The sequence below is a fragment of the Cavia porcellus genome, unplaced genomic scaffold, assembly GCF_034190915.1.
Source record: "Cavia porcellus strain 051 isolate PalLab524CR breed Dunkin Hartley unplaced genomic scaffold, mCavPor4.1 scaffold_19, whole genome shotgun sequence".
NCBI classification, from domain to species: domain Eukaryota; kingdom Metazoa; phylum Chordata; class Mammalia; order Rodentia; family Caviidae; genus Cavia; species Cavia porcellus.
In genome coordinates this window covers 69313271-69328829 of record NW_026947502.1, presented here as the reverse complement: position 1 = coordinate 69328829, position 15559 = coordinate 69313271, and positions in this window count along the sequence as shown.

Genomic DNA, 15559 nt, shown 5'->3' with positions numbered 1-15559 from the left:
AGGCAGTGAGTGACAATGAAGAATGGAGAAAAGTACCACGGAGTGGTCAACATGGGGAGATCAGGAAACATGCAGTGGCAATGTAGGATAGGTTTCTGAAAAACATCGTGGGTTAGTGTGCATTTTAAGGCTTTCTAACAAGCCATTCAGAAGTAGGAGTGAAAAATACGTCACGGGGTGGTGTGAATCGTACGGCCTGAATTAGGATAGGCATTGAGTTTCAATGTAGGATTGTGAAAAGCACCACAGGGTGGTCACTATGGGGAGGTCTGGAAACATACAGTGGCAATGTAGGATAGGTTTCTGAAAAACATCGCGGAGTGGTGCGCATTGTAAGGGCTTCTAAGACACCATTCACTAGTAGGAGTGAGAAATACATCACGGGGTAGTGTGAATTGGAAGAACTGAATGAGGATAGGCAGTGAGTGGCAATGTAGGATGGAGAAAAACACCATAGGTTGGTGAGCATGGGGAGGTCAGGAAACATGCAATGGCAATGTAGGATAGTTTATCTGAAAAACTTCGCGGGGTCGTACGCATTGTAAGGGTTTGTAGCAGGCCATTCACTAGTAGGATTGAGAAAAACATCATGGGGTGGTGGAAATCGGAGGGTCTGAATCAGGATAGGCAGTGAGTGGCAATGTAGGATGTAGAAAAGCACCAAGGGGTGATCGGCATGGGAGGATAGGAAACATGCAGTCGCAATGTGGGATAGCTTTATGAAAAACATCGCGGGTTGGTGAGCATTGTAAGGGTTTCTAACAGGACATTCACTAGTAGGAGTGAGAAAAATATCACGGGGTGGTGTGAATTGGAGGGCCTGAATCAGGAGAGAAATTGAGTGGCAATGTAGGATGGAGAAAATCACCACGGGGTGGTCAGCATGGGGAGGTCAGGAAACATGCATTGGCAATGTAGGATAGGTTTCTGAAAAGCATCGCCGGGTGGTGCGCATTGCTAAGGTTTCTAACAAGAAATTCACTAGTAGGAGTGAGAAAAACATCACGGGGTGCTGTAAATCGGAGGGCCTGAATTATGATAGGCAGTGAGTGGCATGTAGGATGGAGAAAAGCACCACGGGGTGGTCAGCATGGTGAGGTCAAGAAACATGCTGTGGAAATGTAGGATACGTTTCTGAAAAACATCGAGGGGTGGTGCGCATTGTAAGGGTTTCTAACAGGCCATTCACTAGTAGAAGTGAGAAAAACATCACAGGGTGGTGTGAATTGGAAGGCTTGAATCAAGATAGACAGTGAGTGGCAATGTAGGATGGAGAAAAGCACCATGGGTTGGTGAGCATGGGGAGGTCAGGAAACATGCAATGGCAATGTAGGATAGTTTTTCTGAAAAACATCGCGGGGTGGTGCGCATTGTAAGGGTTTCTAACAGGCCATTCACTAGTAGGAGTAAGAAAAATATAATGGGGTGGTGTGAATTGGAGGCCCTGAATCAGGATAAGCAATGAGTGGCAATGTAGGATGGAGAAAAGCACCATGGGTTGGTGAGCATGGGGAGGTCAGGAAACATGCAATGGCAATGTAGGATAGTTTTTCTGAAAAACATCGCGGGGTGGTGCGCATTGTAAGGGTTTCTAACAGGCCATTCACTAGTAGGAGTAAGAAAAATATAATGGGGTGGTGTGAATTGGAGGCCCTGAATCAGGATAAGCAATGAGTGGCAATGTAGGATGGAGAAAAGCACCACACTGCTGTCATCATGGGGAGGTCAGAAAACATGCATTGGCAATGTGGATATGTTTCTGAAAAACGTCACGGGGTGGTGCGCATTGTAAGGGTTTCTAACAGGCCATTCACTAGTAGGAGTGAGATAAACATCACGGGGTGGGGTGAATACGGGGCCTGAATCAGGATAGGCAGTGAGTGGCAATGTAGGATGGTGAAAATCACCACGGGCTGGTCAGCATTGGGAGGTCAGGAAACATGCTGTGGAAACGTAGGATAGGTTTCTGAAAAACGTCACGGGGTGGTGCGCATTGTAAGGGACTCTAACAGGCCATCCACTAGTAGAAGTTTGAAAAACATCACGGAGTGGTGTGATTCCGAGGGCTTGAATCAGGATAGGCAGTGAGTGGCGATGCAGGATGGAGACAAGCACCACAGGGTGGTCAGTATGCGGAGGTCAGGAAACATGCATTGGCAATGTAGGATAGATTTCTGAAAAACATCGCCGGGTGGTGCGCATTGTAAGGCATTCTAACAGGCCATTCACTAGTAGGAGTGAGAAAAACCTCACGGGGTAGTGTGTATCAGAGGCCCTGAATTAGGATATGCAGTGAGTGGCAACGTAAAATGGAGAAAAGGACCACGGTGTGGTCATCATGGGGAGGTCAGGAAACATGTAATGGCAATGTAGGATAGGTTTCGGAAAAACATTGCGGCGTGGTGCGCATTGTAAGGGTTTCTACAGGCCGTTCACTAGTAGGTGTGAGAAAAATATAACGGGGTGGTGTGAATCGGAGGGCCTGAATCAGGATAGACAGTGAGTGGTAATGTAGCATGGAGAAAAGCACCAGGGGTGGTCAGAAAGTGGAGGTTAGGAAACATGCAGTGGCAATGTAAGATAGGTTTCTGAAAAAAATCGTGTGGTGGTGCACATTGTAAGGCTTTCTAACAGGCCATTCACTAATAGCAGTGAGAGAAACATGACGGGGTGGTGTGAATTGGAGGGCCTGGATTATGATAGGCAGTGAGTGGCAATGTAGGATGGAGAAAAGCACCACGGGGTGGTCATCATGGGGAGGTCAGGAAACATGCATTGGCAATGTAGAATAGGTTTCTGAAAAACATCGCGGTGTGGTGTGCATTGTAAGGATTTCTAAAAAGCTATTCACAACTAGGAGTGAAAAATCATCACCCGGTGGTGTGAATCAGAGGGCCTGAATCAGGATAGGCAGTGAGTGGCAATGTAGGATGGAGAAAAGCACCACGGGGTGGTCAGCATTGGGAGGTCTGGAATCATGCAGTGGAAATGTAGCATAGTTTTCTGAAAAACATCGCGGGGTGGTGCGGATTGTAAGGGTTTCTAACAGGCCATTCACTAGTAGGAGTGAGAAAAACATCACGGGGTGGTGTGAATCAGATGTTCTGAATTAGTACAGGCATTGAGTGGCAACGAAGGAAGGAGAAAAGCACCACGGGGTGGTCAGAATGGGGAGGTCAGAAAACGTGCATTGACAATGTAGGATAGGTTTCTGAAAAGCATCGCCGGGTGGTGCGCATTGTTAGGCTTTCTAACAGGCCATTCACTAGTAGGAGTGAGAAAAACATGACGGGGTGGTGTGAATCGGAGGGCCTGAATCAGGATAGGCAGTGAGTGGCAATGTAGGATGTAGAAAAGCACCAAGGGGTGATCAGCATGGGGAGGTCAGGAAACATGCAGTGGCAATGTGAGATAGCTTTCTGAAAAACATGGCGTGTTGGTGCGCATTGTAAGGGTTTCTAAAAGGACATTCACTAGTAGGAGTGAGCAAAACATCACGGGGTGGTGCGAATCAGAGGGCCTGAATTAGGATACGCAGTCAGTGGAAATGTAGGAGGGATAAAAGCACCACGGGGTGGTCAGGATCGGGATGTCATCAAACAAGCTGTGGCAATGTAGGATAGGATTCTGAAAAACATCCCCGGGTGGTGCGCATTGTAAGGCATTCTAACAGGCCATTCACTAGTAGGAGTGAGAAAAACCTCACGGGGTGGTGTGTATCAGAGGCCCTGAATTAGGATATGCAGTGAGTGGCAACGTAAAATGGAGAAAAGCACCACGGTGTGGTCATCATGGGGAGGTCAGGAAACATGCAATGGCAATGTAGGATAGGTTTCGGAAAAACATTGCGGCGTGGTGTGCATTGTAAGGGTTTCTACAATCCGTTCACTAGTAGGTGTGAGAAAAATATAACGGGGTGGTGTGAATCGGAGGGCCTGATTCAGGATAGACAGTGAGTGGTAATGTAGCAGGGAGAAAAGCACCAGGGGTGGTCAGCAAGTGGAGGTTAGGAAACATGCAGTGGCTATGTAAGATAGGTTTCTGAAAAAAATCGTGTGGTGGTGCACATTGTAAGGCTTTCTAACAGGCCATTCACTAATAGCAGTGAGAAAAACATGAGGGGGTGGTGTGAATTGGAGAGCCTGGATTATGATAGGCAGTGAGTGGCAATGTAGGATGGAGAAAAGCACCACGGGGTGGTCTGCACGAGGAGGTCAGGAAACATGCAGTGGAAATGTAGGATACGTTTCTGAAAAAGATCGCGGGGTGGTGCACATTGTAAGGGTTTCTAACAGGCCATTCACTAGTAGAAGTGAGAAAAACATCATGGGGTGGTGTGAATTGGAAGACCTGAATCAAGATAGACAGTGAGTGGCAATGTAGGATGGAGAAAAGCACCACGGGTTGGTGATCATGGGTAAGTCAGGAAACATGCAATGGCAATGTAGGATAGCTTTACTGAAAAACATCGTGGGGTAGTACGCATCGTAAGAGTTTGTAGCAGGCCAATCACTAGTAGGAATGAAAAAAACGTCACAGGGTGATGTGAATCGGAGGGCCTGAATTAGGATAGGCATTGAGTTGCAATGTAGGATGGAGAAAAGCACCACAGTGTGGTCAGCATGGGGAGGTCAGGAAACATGCAGTGGCAATGTAGGATAGTTTTCGGAAAAACATCACGGAGTGGTGTGCATTGTAAGGGTTTCTAACACGCCATTCACTAGTAAGAGTGAGAAAAATATACGGGGTGGTGTTAATTGGCGTGCCTAAATCAGGATAGGCAGTGAGTGGCAATGTAGGATGGAGAAAAGCACCATGCGGTGGTCATTATGGGGAGGTCAGGAAACATGAAGTGGCAATGTAGGATAGGTTTCTGAAAAACATCCCCGATAGGTGCGCATTGTAAGGGTTTCTAACTGGCTATTCACTAGTAGGAGTGAGAAAACATCACGGGGTGGTGTGAATAGGGGGGCCTGAATCAGGAAAGTCAATGAGTGGCAATGTAGGATAGAGAAAAGCACCACGGGGTGGTCATCATGGGGAGGTCAGGAAACATGCATTGGCAATGTACGATAGGTTTCTGAAAAACATCGCGGGGTGGTGTGCATTGTAAGGATTTCTAAAAAGCCATTCACAACTAGGAGTGAAAAAAACATCACCCGGTGGTGTGAATCAGAGGGCCTGAATTAGGATAGGCTGTGAGTGGCAATGTAGGATGGAGAAAAGCACCACGGGTTTGTCAGCATGGGGAGGCAAGGAAACATGCAGAGGCAATGAAGAATAGGTTTCTGATAAACATCGCCGCGTGGTGCGCATTGTAAGGGTTTCTACAGGCCCTTCTCTAGTAGATGTGAGAATAATATAACGGGGCGGTGTGAATCGCAGGACCTCAATTATGATAGGCAGTGAGTGGCAATTTAGGATGGGGAAAAGCACCACGGGGTTGTCAGCATGGGGAGGTCAGGAAACATGCGTTGGCAATGTAGGATAGGTTTCTGAAAAACATGGCCGGGTTGTGCGCATTGTAAAGGTTTCTAACAGGCCATTCACTAGTAGGAGTGAGAAAAACATCACGGGGTGCTGTAAATCGGCTTGCCTGAATTATGATAGGCAGTGAGTGGCAATGTAGGATGGTGAAAAGCACCACGGGGTGGTCAGCATGGGGAAGTCAGGAAACATGCTGTGGAAACGTAGGATAGGTTTCTGAAAAACATCACGGGGTGGTGCGCATTGTAAGGGATTCTAACAGCCCATCCACTAGTAGAAGTTTGAAAAACATCACGGAGTGGTGTGATTCCAAGGGATTGAATCAGGATAGGCAGTGAGTGGCGATGCAGGATGGAGACAAGCACCACAGGGTGGTCAGTATGCGGAGGTCAGGAAACATGCATTGGCAATGTAGGATAGGTTTCTGAAAAACATCGCCGGGTGGTGCGCATTGTAAGGCATTCTAACAGGCCATTCACTAATAGGAGTGAGAAAAACCTCACGGGGTGGTGTGTATCAGAGGCCCTGAATTAGGATATGCAGTGAGTGGCAACGTAAAATGGAGAAAAGCACCACGGTGTGGTCATCATGGGGAGGTCAGGAAACATGCAATGGCAATGTAGGATAGGTTTCGGAAAAACATTGCGGCGTGGTGCGCATTGTAAGGGTTTCTACAGGCCGTTCACTAGTAGATGTGAGAAAAATATAACGGGGTGGTGTGAATCGGATGGCCTGAATCAGGATAGACAGTGAGTGGTAATGTAGCATGGAGAAAAGCACCAGGGGTTGTCAGCAAGTGGAGGTTAGGAAACATGCAGTGGCAATGTAAGATAGGTTTCTGAAAAAAATCGTGTGGTGGTGCACATTGTAAGGCTTTCTAACAGGCCATTCACTAATAGCAGTGAGAAAAACATGAGGGGTGGTGTGAATTGGAGGGCCTGGATTATGATAGGCAGTGAGTGGCAATGTAGGATGGAGAAAAGCACCACGGGGTGGTCTGCACGAGGAGGTCAGGAAACATGCAGTGGAAATGTAGGATACGTTTCTGAAAAAGATCGCGGGGTCGTGCGCATTGTAAGGGTTTCTAACAGGCCATTCACTAGTAGAAGTGAGAAAAACATCATGGGGTGGTGTGAATTGGAAGAACTGAATCAAGATAGACAGTGAGTGGCAATGTAGGATGGAGAAAAGCACCATGGGTTGGTGATCATGGGTAAGTCAGGAAACATGCAATGGCAATGTAGGATAGCTTTACTGAAAAACATTGTGGGGTAGTACGCATTGTAAGGGTTTGTAGCAGGCCAATCACTAGTAGGAATGAAAAAAATGTCGCGGGGTGGTGTGAATCGGAGGGCCTGAATTAGGATAGGAATTGAGTTGCAATGTAGGATGGATAAAAGCAACAGAGGGTGGTCAGCATGGGGAGGTCAGGAAACATGCAGTGGCAATGTAGGATAGTTTTCTGAAAAACATCACGGAGTGGTGCGCATTGTAAGGGTTTCTAACACGCCATTCACTAGTAGGAGTGATAAAAACATCACGGGGTGGTGTGAATCGGAGGGCCTGAATTAGGATAGGCAGTGAGTGGCAATGTAGGATGGAGAAAAGCACCACGGGGTGGTCAGCATGGAGAGGTCAGGAAACCTGCTTTGGCAATGTAGGATAGGTTTCTGAAAAACATCGCCGTGTGGTGTGCATTGTAAGGGTTTCTAATTGGCCATTCACTATTAATACTGAGAAAAACATCACTGGGTGGTGTGAATCGGGGGCCTGAATCAGGATAGGCAGTGAGTGTCAATGTAGGATGGAGAAAAGCACCACGGGGTGGTCAGCATTGGGAGTTCAGGAAAAATGCAGTGGAAATGTAGTATCTGTGTCTGAAAAATATCGCGGGGTGGTGCACATTGTAAGGGTTTCTAAGAGGCCTTTCTCTAGTAGGAGTGAGAAATTCATCACGGGGTGGTGTGAATTGGAAGGCCTGAATCAGGATAGGCAGTGAGTGGCAATGTAGGATGGAGAAAAGCACCACGGTATGGTGAGCATGGTGAAGTCAGGAAACATGCAGAGGCAATATAGTATAGGTTTCTGAAAAACATCGCGGGGTGGTGCGCATTGTAAGAATTTCTATAAAGCCACTCACAAGTAGGAGTGAAAAAAAACATCACGGGGTGGTGTGAATCAGACGGCCTGAATTAGGATAGGCTGTGAGTGGCAACGTAGGAGGGAGAAAAGCACCACGGATTTGTCAACATTGGGAGGCAAGGAAACATGCAGTGGCAATGTTGAATAGGTTTCTGATAAACATCGCAAGGTGGTGCGCATTGTAAGTGTTTCTAACAAGCCATTCACTATTAGGAGTGAGAAAAACATCACGGGGTGGTGTGAATTGGAGGCCCTGAATTAGGATAGGCAGTGAGTGTCAATGTAGGATGGAGAAAAGCCCCACAGGGTTGTCATCATAGGGAGGTCAGGAAACATGCATTGGCTATGTAGGATAGGTTTCTGAAAAACATCGCCGGGTGGTGTGCATTGTAAGGCTTTCTAACAGGCCATTCACTAGTAGAAGTGAGAAAAACATCACGGGGTGGTGTGAATTGGAAGGCCTGAATCAAAATAGACAGTGAGTGGCAATGTAGGATGGAGAAAAGCACCACGGGTTGGTGAGCATGGGGTGGTCAGGAAAAATGCATTGGCTATGTAGGATAGGTTTCTGAAAAACATCGCCGGGTGGTGCGCATTGTAAGGCTTTCTAACAGGCCATTCACTAGTAGGAGTGAGAAAAACGTGATGGGGTGGTGTGAAACGGAGGGCCGGAATCAGGATAGGCAGTGAGTGGCAATGTAGGATGTAGAAAAATACCAAGGGGTGGTCAGCATGGGGAGGTCAGGAAACATGCAGTTGCAATGTGTGATAGCTTTCTGAAAAACATCGCGGGTTGGTGCGCATTGTAAGGGTTTCTAACAGGCCATTCACAACTAGGAGTGAAAAAAACATCACGGGGTGGTGTGAATCACAGGGCCTGAATTAGGATAGGCTGTGTGTGGCAATATACGATGGAGAAAATCACCACGCTTTTGTCAGCATGGGGAGGCAAGGAAACCTACAGTGGCAATGTAGAATAGGTTTGTGATAAACATCACTGGTTGGTGCGCATTGTAAGGGTTTCTAACAGGCCATTCACTAGTAGGAGTGAGAACAACATCACGGGATGGTGTGAATTGGAAGTCCTGAATTAGGACAGGCATTGAGTGGCAATCTAGGATGGAGAAAAGCACCACAGGGTGGTCAGCATGGGGAGGTGAGGAATCATGCAGTGGCAATTTAGGATAGGTTTCTGAAAAGAAAAGCGGTGTGGTGCTCATTGTTAGTATTTCTAACAAGGCATTTACTAGTAGGAGTGAGAAAAATATCACGGGGTGGTGTGAATCGGAGGGCCTGAATTAGGACAGGCAGTTACTGGCAATGTAGGATGGAGAAAAGCACCACGGGGTGGTCAGCATGGGGAGGTCAGGAAACATGCATTGGCAATGTAGGATAGGTTTCTTAAAAACATCGCTGGGTGGTGCGCATTGTAAGTGTTTCTAACAGGAGATTCACTAGTAGGGGTGAGATAAACATCACGGGGTGCTGTAAATCGGAGGGCCTGAATTATGATAGGCAGTCAGTGGAAATGTAGGATGGAGAAAAGCACCACGGGGTGGTCAGCATCGTGAGGTCAGGAAACATGCAGTGGAAATGTAGGATACGTTTCTAGAAAAGATCACCGGGTGGTGCGCATTGTAAGGGATTCTAACAGGCCATTCACTAGTAGAAGTGAGAAAAACATCACGGGGTGGTGTGAATTGAAAGGCCTGAATCAAGATAGACAGTGAGTGGCAATGTAGGATGGAGAAAAGCACCATGGGTTGGTGAGCATGGGGAGGTCAGGAAACATGCATTGGCAATGTAGGATAGTTTTTCTGAAAAACATCACAGGGTGGTACGCATTGTAAGGGTTTGTAGCAGGCCATTCACTAGTAGGATTGAGAAAAACATCACGGGTGGTGTGAATAGGAGGGCCTGAATTAGGATAGGCAGTGAGTGGCAATGAAGAATGGAGAAAAGCACCACGGGGTGGTCAACATGTGGAGGTCAGGTAACATGCAGTGGCAATGTAGTATAGATTTCTGAAATACACCGCGGGGTGGTGCGCATTGTAAGGGTTTCTAAAAGGCCATTCACTAGTAGGAGTGAGAAAAACATAACGGGGTGTTGCAAATCGGAGGGCCTGAATCAGGATAGGCAGTGAGTGACAATGTAGGATGTAGAAAAACACCACGGGGTGGTCAGCATTGGGAGGTCAGGAAACATGCAGTGGCAATGTGTGATAGCTTTCTGAAAAACATCGCGGGTTGGTGCGCATTGTCAGGGTTTCTAACAGGCCATTCACAACTAGGAGTGAAAAAACCCTCACGGGGTGGGGTGAATCAAATTGCCTGAATTAGGATAGGCTGTGTGTGGCAATGTAGGATGGAGAAAAGCTCCACGGGTTTGTCAGCCTGGGGAGGCAAGGAAACATGCAGTGGCAATGTAGAATATGTTTCTGATAAACATCACAGGGTGGTGCGCATTGTAAGGGTTTCTAAAAGTCCATTCACTAGTAGGAGTGAGAACAACATCATGGGGTGGTGTGAATTGGAGTGCCTGATATAGGATAGGCATTGAGAGGCAATGTAGGATGGAGAAAAGCACCACAGGGTGGTCAGCATGGGGAGGTGAGGAATCATGCAGTGGCAATGTAGGTTAGGTTTCTGAAAAGAAAAGCGGGGTGGTGCTCATGGTCAGGGTTTCTAACAGGCCATTCACTAGTAGGAGTGAGAAAAACATCACGGGGTGGTGTGAATCGGAGGGCCTGAATTAGGATAGGCAGTGAGTGGCAATGTAGGATGGAGGAAAGCACCACGGGGTGGTCAGCATGGGGAGGTCAGGAAACATGCATTGGCAAAGTAGGATAGGTTTATGAAAAACATCGTCGTGTGGTGCGCATTGTAAGGGTTTCTAACAGGCCATTCACTAGTAGGAGTGAGAAAAACATCACGGGGTGGTGTGAAACGGAGGGTCTGAATTAGGATAGGCAGTGAGTGGCAATGTACGATGGAGAAAAGCACCATGGGGTGGTCAGCATTGGGAGGTCTGGAAACATGTAGTGGAAATGTAGGATAGGTTTCAGAAATAAAAAGCTGGGTGGTGCACATTGTAAGGGTTTCTAACTGGCCATTCACTAGTAGAAGTCAGAAAAACATCACGGGGTGGTGTGAGTCGGAGGGACTGAATCAGGATAGGCAGTGTGCGGCAATGTAGGATGGAGCAAAACACGACAGGGTGGTCAGCATGGGGAGGTCAGGAAACGTACAGTAGCAATGTAGGATTGTTTTCTGGAAAACATCACGGAGTGGTGCGCATTGTAACGGTTTCTAACAGGCCATTCACTAGTAGGAGTGAGAAAAACATCACGGGGTGGTGTGAAACGGAGGGTCTGAATTAGGATAGGCAGTGAGTGGCAATGTACGATGGAGAAAAGCACCATGGGGTGGTCAGCATTGGGAGGTCTGGAAACATGTAGTGGAAATGTAGGATAGGTTTCAGAAATAAAAAGCTGGGTGGTGCACATTGTAAGGGTTTCTAACTGGCCACTCACTAGTAGAAGTGAGAAAAACATCACGGGGTGGTGTGAATCAGAGGGCCTGAATCAGGATAGGCAGTGTGTGGCAATGTAGGATGGAGCAAAACACCACAGGGTGGTCAGCATGGAGAGGTCAGGAAACGTACAGTAGCAATGTAGGATTGTTTTCTGGAAAACATCACGGGGTGGTGCGCATTGTAAGGGTTTCTAACAGGCCATTCACTAGTAGGAGTGAGAAAAACATCACGGGGTGGTGTGAATCAGATGTTGTGAATTAGGATAGGCAGTGAGTGGCAACGTAGGAAGGAGAAAAGCACCACGGGTTGGTCAGCATGGGGAGATCAGGAAACATGCAGTGACAATGTAGGATAGGTTTCTGAAAAACATCGCCGGGTGGTGCGCATTGTAAGGGTTGCTAACAGGCCATTCACTAGTAGGAGTGAGAAAAACATCACGGGGTGGTGTGAATAGGAAGGCCTGAATCAAGATAGACAGTGAGTGGCAATGTAGGATGGAGAAAAGCACCATGGCTTGGTGAGCATGGGGAAGTCAGGAAACATGCAATGGCAATGTAGGCTAGTTTTTCTGAAAAATATCGCGGGGTGGTACGCATTGTAAGGGTTTGTAGCAGGCCATTCACTAGTAGGATTGAGAAAAACATCATGGCGTGGTGTGAAACGGAGGGCCTGAATTAGGATAGGCAGTGAGTGGCAATGAAGAATGGAGGAAAGCACCACGGGGTGGTCAACATGGGGAGGTCAGGAAACATGCAGTTGCAATGTAGGATAGGTTTCTGAAAAACATCGTGGGTTGGTGAGTATTGTACGGCTTTCTAACTATCCATTCAGAATTAGGAGTGAAAAAAACGTCACGGGGTGGTGTGAATCGTAGGGCCTGAATTAGGATAGGCATTGAGTTTCAATGTAGGATTATGAAAAGCACCACAGAGTGGTCAGCATGGGGAGGTCAGGAAACATGCAGTGGCAATGTAGGATAGGTTTCTGAAAAACACCGAGGGGTGGTGCCCATTGTAAGGGTTTCTAACAGGCCATTCACTAGTAGGAGTGAGAAAAACATAACGGGGTGGTGTGAATCGGAGGGCTTGAATCAGGTTAGGCAGTGAGTGGCAATGTAGGATGTAGAAAAACCCCACGGGGTGGTCAGCATGGGGAGGTCAGGAAACATGCAGTAGCAATGTGTGATAGCTTTCTGAAAAACATCGCGGATTAGTGCGCATTATAAGGGTTTCTAACAGGCCATTCACTAGTAGGAGTGAGAACAACATCACGGGGTGGTGTGAATTGGAGGGCCTGAATTAGGATAGGCATTGAGTGGCAATGTAGGATGGAGAAAAGCACCACAGGGTGGTCAGCATGGGGAGGTGAGGAATCATGCAGTGGCAATGTAGGATAGGTTTCTGAAAAGAAAAGCAGTGTGGTGCTCATTGTCAGGGTTTCTAACAGGCCATTCACTAGTAGGAGTGAGAAAAACATCATGGGGTGGTGTGAATCGGAGGGCCTGAATTAGGATAGGCAGTGAGTTGCAATGTAGGAGGGAGAAAAGCACCACGGGGTGGTCAGGATCTGGATGTCATGAAACAAGCAGTGGCAATGGAGGATAGATTTGTGAAAAACAACGCAGGGTGGTGTCCATTGTAAGGGTTTGTAACAGGCCATTCACTAGTAGGAGTGAGAAAAACATAACGGGGTGATGTGAATCGGAGGGCCTGAATCAGGATAATCAGTGAGTGGCAATGTAGGATGTAGAAAAACACCACGGGGTGGTCAGCATGGGGAGGTCAGGAAACATGCAGTGGCAATGTGTGATAGCTTTCTGAAAAACATCACGGGTTGGTGCGCATTGTCAGGGTTTCTAACAGGCAATCACAACTAGGAGTGAAAAAAACATCACGGGGTGGTGTGAATCACAGGGCCTGAATTAGGATAGGCTGTGTGTGGCAATGTAGAATGGAGGAAAGCACTACGGGTTTGTGAGCATGGGGAGGCATGGAAACATGTAGTGGCAATGTAGAATAGGTTTCTGATAATCATCACTGTGTGGTGCGCATTGTAAGGGTTTCTAACAGGCCATTCACTAGTAGAAGTGAGAAAAACATCACGGGGTGGTGTGAATTGAAAGGCCTGAATCAAGATAGACAGTGAGTGGCAATGTAGGATGGAGAAAAGCACCATGGGTTGGTGAGCATGGGGAGGTCAGGAAACACGCAATGGCAATGTAGGATAGTTTTTCTGAAAAACATCGCAGGGTGGTACGCATTGTAAGGGTTTGTAGCAGGCCATTCACTAGTAGGATTGAGAAAAACATCACGGGTGGTGTGAATAGGAGGGCCTGAATTAGGATAGGCAGTGAGTGGCAATGAAGAATGGAGAAAAGCACCACGGGGTGGTCAACATGGGGAGGTCAGGTAACATGCAGTGGCAATGTAGGACAGGTTTCTGAAAAACATCTTTGGGTTTTGCGCATTGTAAGGGTTTGTAAGAGGCCATTCACTAGTAGGAGTGAGAAATACTTCACGGAGTGGTGTGAATGGGAAAGCCTGAATGAGGATAGGCAGTGAGTGAAAATGTAGGATGTAGAAAAACACCACGTGGTGGTCAGCATGGGGAGGTCAGGAAACATGCATTGGCAATGTGTGATAGCTTTCTGAAAAACATCGCGGGTTGGTGCGCATTGTCAGGGTTTCTAACAGGCCATTCACAACTAGGAGTGAAAAAAACCTCACGGGGTGGGGTGAATCAAAGTGCCTGAACTAGGATAGGCTGTGTGTGGCAATTTAGGATGGAGAAAAACACCACGGGTTTGTCAGCCTGGGGAGGCAAGGAAACATGCAGTGGCAATGTAGAATAGGTTTCTGATAAACATCACAGGGTGGTGCGCATTGTAAGGGTTTCTAAAAGTCCATTCACTAGTAGGAGTGAGAACAACATCATGGGGTGGTGTGAATTGGAGTGCTTGATATAGGATAGGCATTGAGTGGCAATGTAGGATGGAGAAAAGCACCACAGGGTGGTCAGCATGGGGAGGTGAGGAATCATGCAGTGGCAATGTAGGTTAGGTTTCTGAAAAGAAAAGCGGGGTGGTGCTCATGGTCAGGGTTTCTAACAGGCCATTCACTAGTAGGAGTGAGAAAAACATCACGGGGTGGTGTGAATCGGAGGGCCGGAATTAGGATAGGCAGTGAGTGGCAACGTAGGATGGAGGAAAGCACCACGGGGTGGTCAGCATGGGGAGGTCAGGAAACATGCATTGGCAATGTAGGATAGGTTTATGAAAAACATCGTCATGTGGTGCGCATTGTAAGGGTTTCTAACAGGCCATTCACTAGTAGGAGTGAGAAAAACATCACGTGGTGGTGTGAAACGGAGGGTCTGAATTAGGATAGGCAGTGAGTGGCAATGTACGATGGAGAAAAGTACCATGGGGTGGTCAGCATTGGGAGGTCTGGAAACATGTAGTGGAAATGTAGGATAGGTTTCAGAAATAAAAAGCTGGGTGGTGCACATTGTAAGGGTTTCTAACTGGCCATTCACTAGTAGAAGTCAGAAAAACATCACGGGGTGGTGTGAATCGGAGGGCCTGAATCAGGATAGGCAGTGTGTGGCAATGTAGGATGGAGCAAAACACGACAGGGTGGTCAGCTTGGGGAGGTCAGGAAACGTACAGTAGCAATGTAGGATTGTTTTCTGGAAAACATCACGGAGTGCTGCGCATTGTAAAGGTTTCTAACAGGCCATTCACTAGTAGGAGTGAGAAAAACACCATGGGGTGGTGTGAAACGGAGGGTCTGAATTAGAATAGGCAGTGAGTGGCAATGTACGATGGAGAAAAGCACCATGGGGTGGTCAGCATTGGGAGGTCTGGAAACATGTAGTGGAAATGTAGGATAGGTTTCAGAAATAAAAAGCTGGGTGGTGCACATTGTAAGGGTTTCTAACTGGCCATTCTCTAGTAGAAGTCAGAAAAACATCACGGGGTGGTGTAAATCGGAGGGCCTGAATCAGGATAGGCAATGTGTGGCAATGTAGGATGGAGCAAAACACCACAGGGTGGTCAGCATGGGGATGTCAGGAAACGTACAGTAGCAATGTAGGATTGTTTTCTGGAAAACATCACGGGGTGGTGCGCATTGTAAGGGTTTCTAACAGGCCATTCACTAGTAGGAGTGAGAAAAACATCACGGGGTGGTGTGAATAGGAAGGCCTGAATCAAGATAGACAGTGAGTGGCAATGTAGGATGGAGAAAAGCACCATGGCTTGGTGAGCATGGGGAAGTCAGGAAACATGCAATGGCAATGTAGGCTAGTTTTTCTGAAAAACATCGCGGGGTGGTACACATTGTAAGGGTTTGTAGCAGGCCATTCACTAGAAGGATAGAGAGAAACATCACGG